The following is a 12,673-nucleotide window of genomic DNA, read 5'->3' on the forward strand; positions in this document are numbered from 1 at the left end:
CAACACATTCCCTTTCTAAAGATATTCCAGGGATAATTAACAGCTCTCTTAAATTCCAACACAACACATTCCCTTTCGAAAGATATTCCATGGATAATTAAGAGCTCTCTTAAATTCCAACACAACCCATTGCTTTTCTTAAGATATTCTAAGGATAATTAACAGCTCTCTAAAATTCCCGCACAACACATCCCACATTTAAAGATATTCTAGGGATAATTAACAGCTCTCTTAAATTCCAACACAACACATTCCCTTTCTAAAGATATTCTTGGGATAATTTACAGCTCTCTTAAATTCCCACACAATACATTCCCTTTCTAACGATATTCCAGGGATAATCAACAGCTCTCTTAAATTACCACACAACACATTCCCTTTCCAAACATATTCTAGGGATAATTAACAGCTCTCTTAAATTCCAACACGACACATTCCCATTCTAAAGATATTCTAGGGCTATTTAACAGCTCTCTTACATTCCCACACAACACATTCCCTTTCTAAAGATATTCTAGGGATAATTAACAGCTCTCCTACATTCCAACACAACACATTCCCTTTCTAAAGATATTCTAAGGATAATTAACAGCTCTCTTAAATTCCCACACAACACATTCCCTTTCTAAAGATATTCTAGGGATAATTAACAGCTCTCTTAAATTCCAACACGACACATTCCCATTCTAAAGATATTCTAGGGCTATTTAACAGCTCTCTTACATTCCCACACAACACATTCCCTTTCTAAAGATATTCTAGGGATAATTAACAGCTCTCCTACATTCCAACACAACACATTCCCTTTCTAAAGATATTCTAAGGATAATTAACAGCTCTGTTAAATTCCCACACAACACATTCCCTTTCGAAAGATATTCTAGGGTAATTAACAGCTCTCTTAAATTCCAACACAACACATTCCCTTTCTAAAGATATTGTAGGGATAATTAACAGCTCTCTTAAATTCCAACACAACACATTGCTTTTCTAAAGATGTTCTAAGGATAATTAAGAGCTCTCTTACATTCCCACACAACACATTCCCTTTCTAAAGATATTCTAGGGGTAATTAACAGGTCTCCTACATTCCCACACAACACATTCCCTTTCGAAAGATATTCTTGGGAAAATTAACAACTGTCTTAAATTCCAACACAACACATTCCCATTCTAAAAATATTCTAGGGATAATTAACAGCTCTCTTAAACTCCCACACAACACATCCCACATTTAAAGATACTCTAGGGATAACAAACAGCTCTCTTAAATTCCAACACAACACATTCCCTTTCTAAAGATATTATTGGGATAATTAACAGCTCTCTTAAATTCCAACAAAATACATTCCCTTTCGAACGATATTCCAGGGATAATCAACAGCTCTCTTAAATTCCAACACAACACATTCCCTTTCGAAAGATATTCTAGGGTAATTAACAGCTCTCTTAAATTCCAACACAACACATTCCCTTTCTAAAAATATGCTAGGGATAATTAAGAGCTCTCTTAAATTCCAACACAACACATTCCCTTTCTAAAGATATTCTAGGGATAATTAACAGCTCTCTTAAAATTCCAACACAACACATTCCCTTTCTAAAGATTTTCTAGTGATAATTAACAGCTCTCTTAAATTCCAACACAACACATTCCCTTTCTAAAGATATTCTAGGGATAATTAACAACTCTCTTAAATTCCCACACAACACATTCCCTTTCTAAAGATATTCTTGGGAAAATTAACAACTCTCTTAAATTCCCACACAACACATTCCCTTTCGAACGATATTCTAGGGTAATTACCAGCTCTCTTAAATTCCAACACAACACATTTCCTTTCTAAAGATATTGTAGGGATAATTAACAGCTCTCTTAAATTCCAACACAACACATTCCCTTTCTAAAGATATTCTTGGGATAATTAACAGCTCTCTTAAATTCCCACATAACACATTCCCTTTCGAAAGATATTCTAGGGTAATTAACAGCTATCTTAAATTCCAACACAACACAATCATTTTCTAAAGATATTCAAGGGATAATTAACAGCTCTCTTACATTCCGACACAACACATTCCCTTTCTAAAGATATTCTAGGGGTAATTAACAGGTCTCCTACATTCCCACACAACACATTCCCTTTCTAAATATATTCCATGGATAATTAAGAGCTCTCTTAATTTCCAACACAACACATTCCCTTTCGAAAGATATTCCATGGATAATTAAGAGCTCTCTTAAATTCCAACACAACCCATTGCTTTTCTTAAGATATTCTAAGGATAATTAACAGCTCTCTTAATTTCCAACACAACACATTCCCTTTCGAAAGATATTCCATGGATAATTAAGAGCTCTCTTAAATTCCAACACAACCCATTGCTTTTCTTAAGATATTCTAAGGATAATTAACAGCTCTCTAAAATTCCCACACAACACATCCCACATTTAAAGATATTCTAGGGATAATTAACAGCTCTCTTAAATTCCAACACAACACATTCTCTTTCTAAAGATATTCTTGGGATAATTTACAGCTCTCTTAAATTCCCACACAATACATTCCCTTTCTAACGATATTCCAGGGATAATCAACAGCTCTCTTAAATTCCAACACAACCCATTCCCTTTCTAAAGACATTCTAGGGGTAATCAACAGCTCTCTTAAATTCCAACAAGTCACATTCCCATTCTAAAGATATTCTAGGGACAATTAACAACTCTCTTAAATTCCCACACAACACATTCCCTTGTCAAACATATTCTAGGGATAATTAACAGCTCTCTTAAATTCCCACAAAACACATTCCCTTTCTAAAGATATTCTAGGGCTATTTAACAGCTCTCTTACATTCCCACACAACACATTCCCTTTCTAAAGATATTCTAGGGATAATTAACAGCTCTCCTACATTCCAACACAACACATTCCCGTTCTAAAGATATTCCAGGGATAATTAACAGCTATCTTAAATTCCCACACAACACATTCCCTTTCTAAATATATTCTAGGGATAATTAACAGCTCTCTTAAATTCCCACACACCACATTCCCTTTCTAAAGATATTCTAGGGATAATTAACAGCTCTCTTAAATTCCAACACAACACATTCCCTTTCGAAAGATATTCTAGGGTAATTAACAGCTATCTTAAATTCCAACACAACACAATCATTTTCTAAAGATATTCAAGGGATAATTAACAGCTCTCTTAAATTCCAACACAACACATTCCCTTTCTAAAGATATTCTTGGGATAATTAACAGCTCTCTTAAATTCCCACACAATACATTCCCTTTCGAACGATATTCCAGGGATAATCAACAGCTCTCTTAAATTCCAACACAACACATTCCCTTTCGAAAGATATTCTAGGGATAATTAACAGCTCTCTTAAATTCCAACACAACACATTCCCTTTCTAAAGATATTGTAGGGATAATTAACAGCTCTCTTAAATTCCAACACAACACATTGCCTTTCTAAAAATATGCTAGGGATAATTAAGAGCTCTCTTAAATTCCAACACAACACATTGCTTTTCTAAAGATATTCTAAGGATAATTAACAGCTCTCTTAAATTCCCACACAACACATTCCCTTTCTAAAGATATTCTAGGGCTATTTAACAGCTCTCTTACATTCCCACACAACACATTCCCTTTCTAAAGACATTCTAGGGATAATTAACAGCTCTCCTACATTCCAACACAACACATTCCCGTTCTAAAGATATTCCAGGGATAATTAACAGCTATCTTAAATTCCCACACAACACATTCCCTTTCTAAAGATATTCCAGGGATAATTAACAGCTCTCTTAAATTCCAACACATCACATTCCCTTTCTAAAGATATTCTAGGGATAATTAACAGCTCTCTTAAATTCCAACACAACACATTCCCTTTCGAAAGATATTCTAGGGTAATTAACAGCTATCTTAAATTCCAACACAACACAATCATTTTCTAAAGATATTCAAGGGATAATTAACAGCTGTCTTAAATTCCCACACAACACATTCCCTTTCTAAAGATATTCTTGGGAAAATTAACAACTCTCTTAAATTCCCACACAACACATTCCCTTTCGAAAGATATTCTAGGGTAATTACCAGCTCTCTTAAATTCCAACACAACACATTCCCTTTCTAGAGATATTGTAGGGATAATTAACAGCTCTCTTAAATTCCCACACAACACATTCCCTTTCTAAAGATATTCTTGGGAAAATTAACAACCCTCTTAAATTCCCACACAACACATTCCCTTTCGAAAGATATTCTTGGGATAATTTACAGCTCTCTTAAATTCCCACACAATACATTCCCTTTCTAACGATATTCCAGGGATAATCAACAGCTCTCTTAAATTCCAACACAACCCATTCCCTTTCTAAATACATTCTAGGGGTAATCAACAGCTCTCTTAAATTCCAACAAGTCACATTCCCATTCTAAAGATATTCTAGGGACAATTAACAACTCTCTTAAATTCCCACACAACACATTCCCTTGACAAACATATTCTAGGGATAATTAACAGCTCTCTTAAATTCCCACACAACACATTCCCTTTCTAAAGATATTCTAGGGCTATTTAACAGCTCTCTTACATTCCCACACAACACATTCCCTTTCTAAAGATATTCTAGGGATAATTAACAGCTCTCCTACATTCCAACACAACACATTCCCGTTCTAAAGATATTCCAGGGATAATTAACAGCTATCTTAAATTCCCACACAACACATTCCCTTTCTAAATATATTCTAGGGATAATTAACAGCTCTCTTAAATTCCCACACACCACATTCCCTTTCTAAAGATATTCTAGGGATAATTAACAGCTCTCTTAAATTCCAACACAACACATTCCCTTTCGAAAGATATTCTAGGGTAATTAACAGCTATCTTAAATTCCAACACAACACAATCATTTTCTAAAGATATTCAAGGGATAATTAACAGCTCTCTTAAATTCCAACACAACACATTCCCTTTCTAAAGATATTCTTGGGATAATTAACAGCTCTCTTAAATTCCCACACAATACATTCCCTTTCGAACGATATTCCAGGGATAATCAACAGCTCTCTTAAATTCCAACACAACACATTCCCTTTCGAAAGATATTCTAGGGATAATTAACAGCTCTCTTAAATTCCAACACAACACATTCCCTTTCTAAAGATATTGTAGGGATAATTAACAGCTCTCTTAAATTCCAACACAACACATTGCCTTTCTAAAAATATGCTAGGGATAATTAAGAGCTCTCTTAAATTCCAACACAACACATTGCTTTTCTAAAGATATTCTAAGGATAATTAACAGCTCTCTTAAATTCCCACACAACACATTCCCTTTCTAAAGATATTCTAGGGCTATTTAACAGCTCTCTTACATTCCCACACAACACATTCCCTTTCTAAAGACATTCTAGGGATAATTAACAGCTCTCCTACATTCCAACACAACACATTCCCGTTCTAAAGATATTCCAGGGATAATTAACAGCTATCTTAAATTCCCACACAACACATTCCCTTTCTAAAGATATTCCAGGGATAATTAACAGCTCTCTTAAATTCCAACACATCACATTCCCTTTCTAAAGATATTCTAGGGATAATTAACAGCTCTCTTAAATTCCAACACAACACATTCCCTTTCGAAAGATATTCTAGGGTAATTAACAGCTATCTTAAATTCCAACACAACACAATCATTTTCTAAAGATATTCAAGGGATAATTAACAGCTGTCTTAAATTCCCACACAACACATTCCCTTTCTAAAGATATTCTTGGGAAAATTAACAACTCTCTTAAATTCCCACACAACACATTCCCTTTCGAAAGATATTCTAGGGTAATTACCAGCTCTCTTAAATTCCAACACAACACATTCCCTTTCTAGAGATATTGTAGGGATAATTAACAGCTCTCTTAAATTCCCACACAACACATTCCCTTTCTAAAGATATTCTTGGGAAAATTAACAACCCTCTTAAATTCCCACACAACACATTCCCTTTCGAAAGATATTCTAGGGTAATTACCAGCTCTCTTAAATTCCAACACAACACATTCCCTTTCTAAAGATATTGTAGGGATAATTAACAGCTCTCTTAAATTCCAACACAACACATTGCTTTTCTAAAGATGTTCTAAGGATAATTAAGAGCTCTCTTACATTCCCACACAACACATTCCCTTTCTAAAGATATTCTAGGGGTAATTAACAGGTCTCTTAAATTCCAACACAACACATTCCCTTTCTAAAAATATGCTAGGGATAATTAACAGCTCTCTTAAATTCCCACACAACACATTCCCATTCTAAAAAATATTCTAGGCATAATTAACAGCTCTCTTAAATTCCAACACAACACATTCCCTTTCTAAAGATATTCTTGGGATAATTAACAGCTCTCTTACATTCCCACACAACACATTCCCTTTCTAAAGATATTCTAGGGGTAATTAACAGGTCTCCTACATTCCCACACAACACATTCCCTTTCTAAAGATATTCCAGGGATAATTAACAGCTGTCTTAAATTCCCACACAACACATTCCCTTTCTAAAGATATTCTAGGGATAATTAACAGCTCTCTTAAATTCCCACACAACACATTCCCATTCTAAAAATATTCTAGGGATAACTAACAGCTCTCTTAAATTCCAACACAACACATTCCCTTTCTAAAAATATGCTAGGGATAATTAAGAGCTCTCTTAAATTCCAACACAACACATTGCTTTTCTAAAGATATTCTAAGGATAATTAACAGCTCTCTTAAATTCCAACACAACACATTCCCTTTCTAAAAATCTGCTAGGGATAATTAACAGCTCTCTTAAATTCCCACACAACACATTGCCATTCTAAAAATATTCTAGGGATAATTAACAGCTCTCTTAAATTCCAACACAACACATTCCCTTTCTAAAGATATTCTTGGGATAATTAACAGCTCTCTTAAATTCCAACACAACACAATCATTTTCTAAAGATATTCAAGGGATAATTAACAGCTCTCTTACATTCCCACACAACACATTCCCGTTCTAAAGATATTCAAGGGATAATTAACAGCTATCTTAAATTCCCACACAACACATTCCCTTTCTAAATATATTCTAGGGATAATTAACAGCTCTCCTACATTTCAACAAAACACATTCCCTATCTAAAGATATTCCAGGGATAATTAACAGCTCTCTTAAATTCCAACACATCACATTCCCTTTCTAAAGATATTCTAGGGATAATTAACAGCTCTCTTAAATTCCAACACAACACATTCCCTTTGTAAAGATATTCTAGGGATAACTAACAGCTCTCGTAAATTCCAACACAACACATTCCCTTTCTAAAGATATTCTAGGGATAATTAACAGCTCTCTTAAAATTCCAACACAACACATTCCCTTTCTAAAGATTTTCTAGGGATAATTAACAGCTCTCTTAAATTCCAACACAACACATTCCCTTTCTAAAGATATTCTAGGGATAATTAACAACTCTCTTAAATTCCCACACAACACATTCCCTTTCTAAAGATATTCTTGGGAAAATTAACAGCTCTCTTAAATTCCAACAAAACACATTCCCTTTCTAAAGATATTCTTGGGATAATTAACAGCTCTCTTAAATTCCCACATAACAAATTCCCTTTCGAAAGATATTCTAGGGTAATTAACAGCTATCTTAAAATCCAACACAACACAATCATTTTCTAAAGATATTCAAGGGATAATTAACAACTCTCTTAAATTCCCACACAACACATTCCCTTTCTAAAGATATTCTTGGGAAAATTAACAACTCTCTTAAATTCCCACACAACACGTTCCCTTTCGAAAGATATTCTAGGGTAATTACCAGCTCTCTTAAATTCCAACACAACACATTCCCTTTCTAAAGATATTGAAGGGATAATTAACAGCTCTCTTAAATTCCAACAAAACACATTCCCTTTCTAAAGATATTCTTGGGATAATTAACAGCTCTCTTAAATTCCAACACAACACATTCCCTTTCTAAAGATATTCAAGGGATAATTAACAGCTCTCTTACATTCCCACACAACACATTCCCTTTCTAAAGATATTCTAGGGTAATTAACAGCTATCTTAAAATCCAACACAACACAATCATTTTCTAAAGATATTCAAGGGATAATTAACAGCTCTCTTACATTCCCACACAACACATTCCCTTTCTAAAGATATTCTAGGGGTAATTAACAGGTCTCCTACATTCCCACACAACACATTCCCTTTCTAAAGATATTCCAGGGATAATTAACAGCTCTCTTAAATTCCAACACAACACATTCCCTTTCGAAAGATATTCCATGGATAATTAAGAGCTCTCTTAAATTCCAACACAACCCATTGCTTTTCTTAAGATATTCTAAGGATAATTAACAGCTCTCTAAAATTCCCGCACAACACATCCCACATTTAAAGATATTCTAGGGATAATTAACAGCTCTCTTAAATTCCAACACAACACATTCTAAAGATATTCAACACAACACATTCCCTTTCTAACGATATTCCAGGGATAATCAACAGCTCTCTTAAATTACCACACAACACATTCCCTTTCCAAACATATTCTAGGGATAATTAACAGCTCTCTTAAATTCCAACACGACACATTCCCATTCTAAAGATATTCTAGGGCTATTTAACAGCTCTCTTACATTCCCACACAACACATTCCCTTTCTAAAGATATTCTAGGGATAATTAACAGCTCTCCTACATTCCAACACAACACATTCCCTTTCTAAAGATATTCTAAGGATAATTAACAGCTCTCTTAAATTCCCACACAACACATTCCCTTTCTAAAGATATTCTAGGGATAATTAACAGCTCTCTTAAATTCCAACACGACACATTCCCATTCTAAAGATATTCTAGGGCTATTTAACAGCTCTCTTACATTCCCACACAACACATTCCCTTTCTAAAGATATTCTAGGGATAATTAACAGCTCTCCTACATTCCAACACAACACATTCCCTTTCTAAAGATATTCTAAGGATAATTAACAGCTCTGTTAAATTCCCACACAACACATTCCCTTTCGAAAGATATTCTAGGGTAATTAACAGCTCTCTTAAATTCCAACACAACACATTCCCTTTCTAAAGATATTGTAGGGATAATTAACAGCTCTCTTAAATTCCAACACAACACATTGCTTTTCTAAAGATGTTCTAAGGATAATTAAGAGCTCTCTTACATTCCCACACAACACATTCCCTTTCTAAAGATATTCTAGGGGTAATTAACAGGTCTCCTACATTCCCACACAACACATTCCCTTTCGAAAGATATTCTTGGGAAAATTAACAACTGTCTTAAATTCCAACACAACACATTCCCATTCTAAAAATATTCTAGGGATAATTAACAGCTCTCTTAAACTCCCACACAACACATCCCACATTTAAAGATACTCTAGGGATAACAAACAGCTCTCTTAAATTCCAACACAACACATTCCCTTTCTAAAGATATTATTGGGATAATTAACAGCTCTCTTAAATTCCAACAAAATACATTCCCTTTCGAACGATATTCCAGGGATAATCAACAGCTCTCTTAAATTCCAACACAACACATTCCCTTTCGAAAGATATTCTAGGGTAATTAACAGCTCTCTTAAATTCCAACACAACACATTCCCTTTCTAAAAATATGCTAGGGATAATTAAGAGCTCTCTTAAATTCCAACACAACACATTCCCTTTCTAAAGATATTCTAGGGATAATTAACAGCTCTCTTAAAATTCCAACACAACACATTCCCTTTCTAAAGATTTTCTAGTGATAATTAACAGCTCTCTTAAATTCCAACACAACACATTCCCTTTCTAAAGATTTTCTAGTGATAATTAACAGCTCTCTTAAATTCCAACAAGTCACATTCCCATTCTAAAGATATTCTAGGGACAATTAACAACTCTCTTAAATTCCCACACAACACATTCCCTTGTCAAACATATTCTAGGGATAATTAACAGCTCTCTTAAATTCCCACACAACACATTCCCTTTCTAAAGATATTCTAGGGCTATTTAACAGCTCTCTTACATTCCCACACAACACATTCCCTTTCTAAAGATATTCTAGGGATAATTAACAGCTCTCCTACATTCCAACACAACACATTCCCGTTCTAAAGATATTCCAGGGATAATTAACAGCTATCTTAAATTCCCACACAACACATTCCCTTTCTAAATATATTCTAGGGATAATTAACAGCTCTCTTAAATTCCCACACACCACATTCCCTTTCTAAAGATATTCTAGGGATAATTAACAGCTCTCTTAAATTCCAACACAACACATTCCCTTTCGAAAGATATTCTAGGGTAATTAACAGCTATCTTAAATTCCAACACAACACAATCATTTTCTAAAGATATTCAAGGGATAATTAACAGCTCTCTTAAATTCCAACACAACACATTCCCTTTCTAAAGATATTCTTGGGATAATTAACAGCTCTCTTAAATTCCCACACAATACATTCCCTTTCGAACGATATTCCAGGGATAATCAACAGCTCTCTAAAATTCCAACACAACACATTCCCTTTCGAAAGATATTCTAGGGATAATTAACAGCTCTCTTAAATTCCAACACAACACATTCCCTTTCTAAAGATTTTCTAGTGATAATTAACAGCTCTCTTAAATTCCAACACAACACATTCCCTTTCTAAAGATATTCTAGGGATAATTAACAACTCTCTTAAATTCCCACACAACACATTCCCTTTCTAAAGATATTCTTGGGAAAATTAACAACTCTCTTAAATTCCCACACAACACATTCCCTTTCGAACGATATTCTAGGGTAATTACCAGCTCTCTTAAATTCCAACACAACACATTTCCTTTCTAAAGATATTGTAGGGATAATTAACAGCTCTCTTAAATTCCAACACAACACATTCCCTTTCTAAAGATATTCTTGGGATAATTAACAGCTCTCTTAAATTCCCACATAACACATTCCCTTTCGAAAGATATTCTAGGGTAATTAACAGCTATCTTAAATTCCAACACAACACAATCATTTTCTAAAGATATTCAAGGGATAATTAACAGCTCTCTTACATTCCGACACAACACATTCCCTTTCTAAAGATATTCTAGGGGTAATTAACAGGTCTCCTACATTCCCACACAACACATTCCCTTTCTAAATATATTCCATGGATAATTAAGAGCTCTCTTAATTTCCAACACAACACATTCCCTTTCGAAAGATATTCCATGGATAATTAAGAGCTCTCTTAAATTCCAACACAACCCATTGCTTTTCTTAAGATATTCTAAGGATAATTAACAGCTCTCTTAATTTCCAACACAACACATTCCCTTTCGAAAGATATTCCATGGATAATTAAGAGCTCTCTTAAATTCCAACACAACCCATTGCTTTTCTTAAGATATTCTAAGGATAATTAACAGCTCTCTAAAATTCCCACACAACACATCCCACATTTAAAGATATTCTAGGGATAATTAACAGCTCTCTTAAATTCCAACACAACACATTCTCTTTCTAAAGATATTCTTGGGATAATTTACAGCTCTCTTAAATTCCCACACAATACATTCCCTTTCTAACGATATTCCAGGGATAATCAACAGCTCTCTTAAATTCCAACACAACCCATTCCCTTTCTAAAGACATTCTAGGGGTAATCAACAGCTCTCTTAAATTCCAACAAGTCACATTCCCATTCTAAAGATATTCTAGGGACAATTAACAACTCTCTTAAATTCCCACACAACACATTCCCTTGTCAAACATATTCTAGGGATAATTAACAGCTCTCTTAAATTCCCACACAACACATTCCCTTTCTAAAGATATTCTAGGGCTATTTAACAGCTCTCTTACATTCCCACACAACACATTCCCTTTCTAAAGATATTCTAGGGATAATTAACAGCTCTCCTACATTCCAACACAACACATTCCCGTTCTAAAGATATTCCAGGGATAATTAACAGCTATCTTAAATTCCCACACAACACATTCCCTTTCTAAATATATTCTAGGGATAATTAACAGCTCTCTTAAATTCCCACACACCACATTCCCTTTCTAAAGATATTCTAGGGATAATTAACAGCTCTCTTAAATTCCAACACAACACATTCCCTTTCGAAAGATATTCTAGGGTAATTAACAGCTATCTTAAATTCCAACACAACACAATCATTTTCTAAAGATATTCAAGGGATAATTAACAGCTCTCTTAAATTCCAACACAACACATTCCCTTTCTAAAGATATTCTTGGGATAATTAACAGCTCTCTTAAATTCCCACACAATACATTCCCTTTCGAACGATATTCCAGGGATAATCAACAGCTCTCTAAAATTCCAACACAACACATTCCCTTTCGAAAGATATTCTAGGGATAATTAACAGCTCTCTTAAATTCCAACACAACACATTCCCTTTCTAAAGATATTGTAGGGATAATTAACAGCTCTCTTAAATTCCAACACAACACATTGCCTTTCTAAAAATATGCTAGGGATAATTAAGAGCTCTCTTAAATTCCAACACAACACATTGCTTTTCTAAAGATATTCTAAGGATAAT

Source organism: Oncorhynchus clarkii, chromosome 27 (genome assembly GCF_045791955.1).
Source record: "Oncorhynchus clarkii lewisi isolate Uvic-CL-2024 chromosome 27, UVic_Ocla_1.0, whole genome shotgun sequence".
NCBI lineage: Eukaryota > Metazoa > Chordata > Actinopteri > Salmoniformes > Salmonidae > Oncorhynchus > Oncorhynchus clarkii.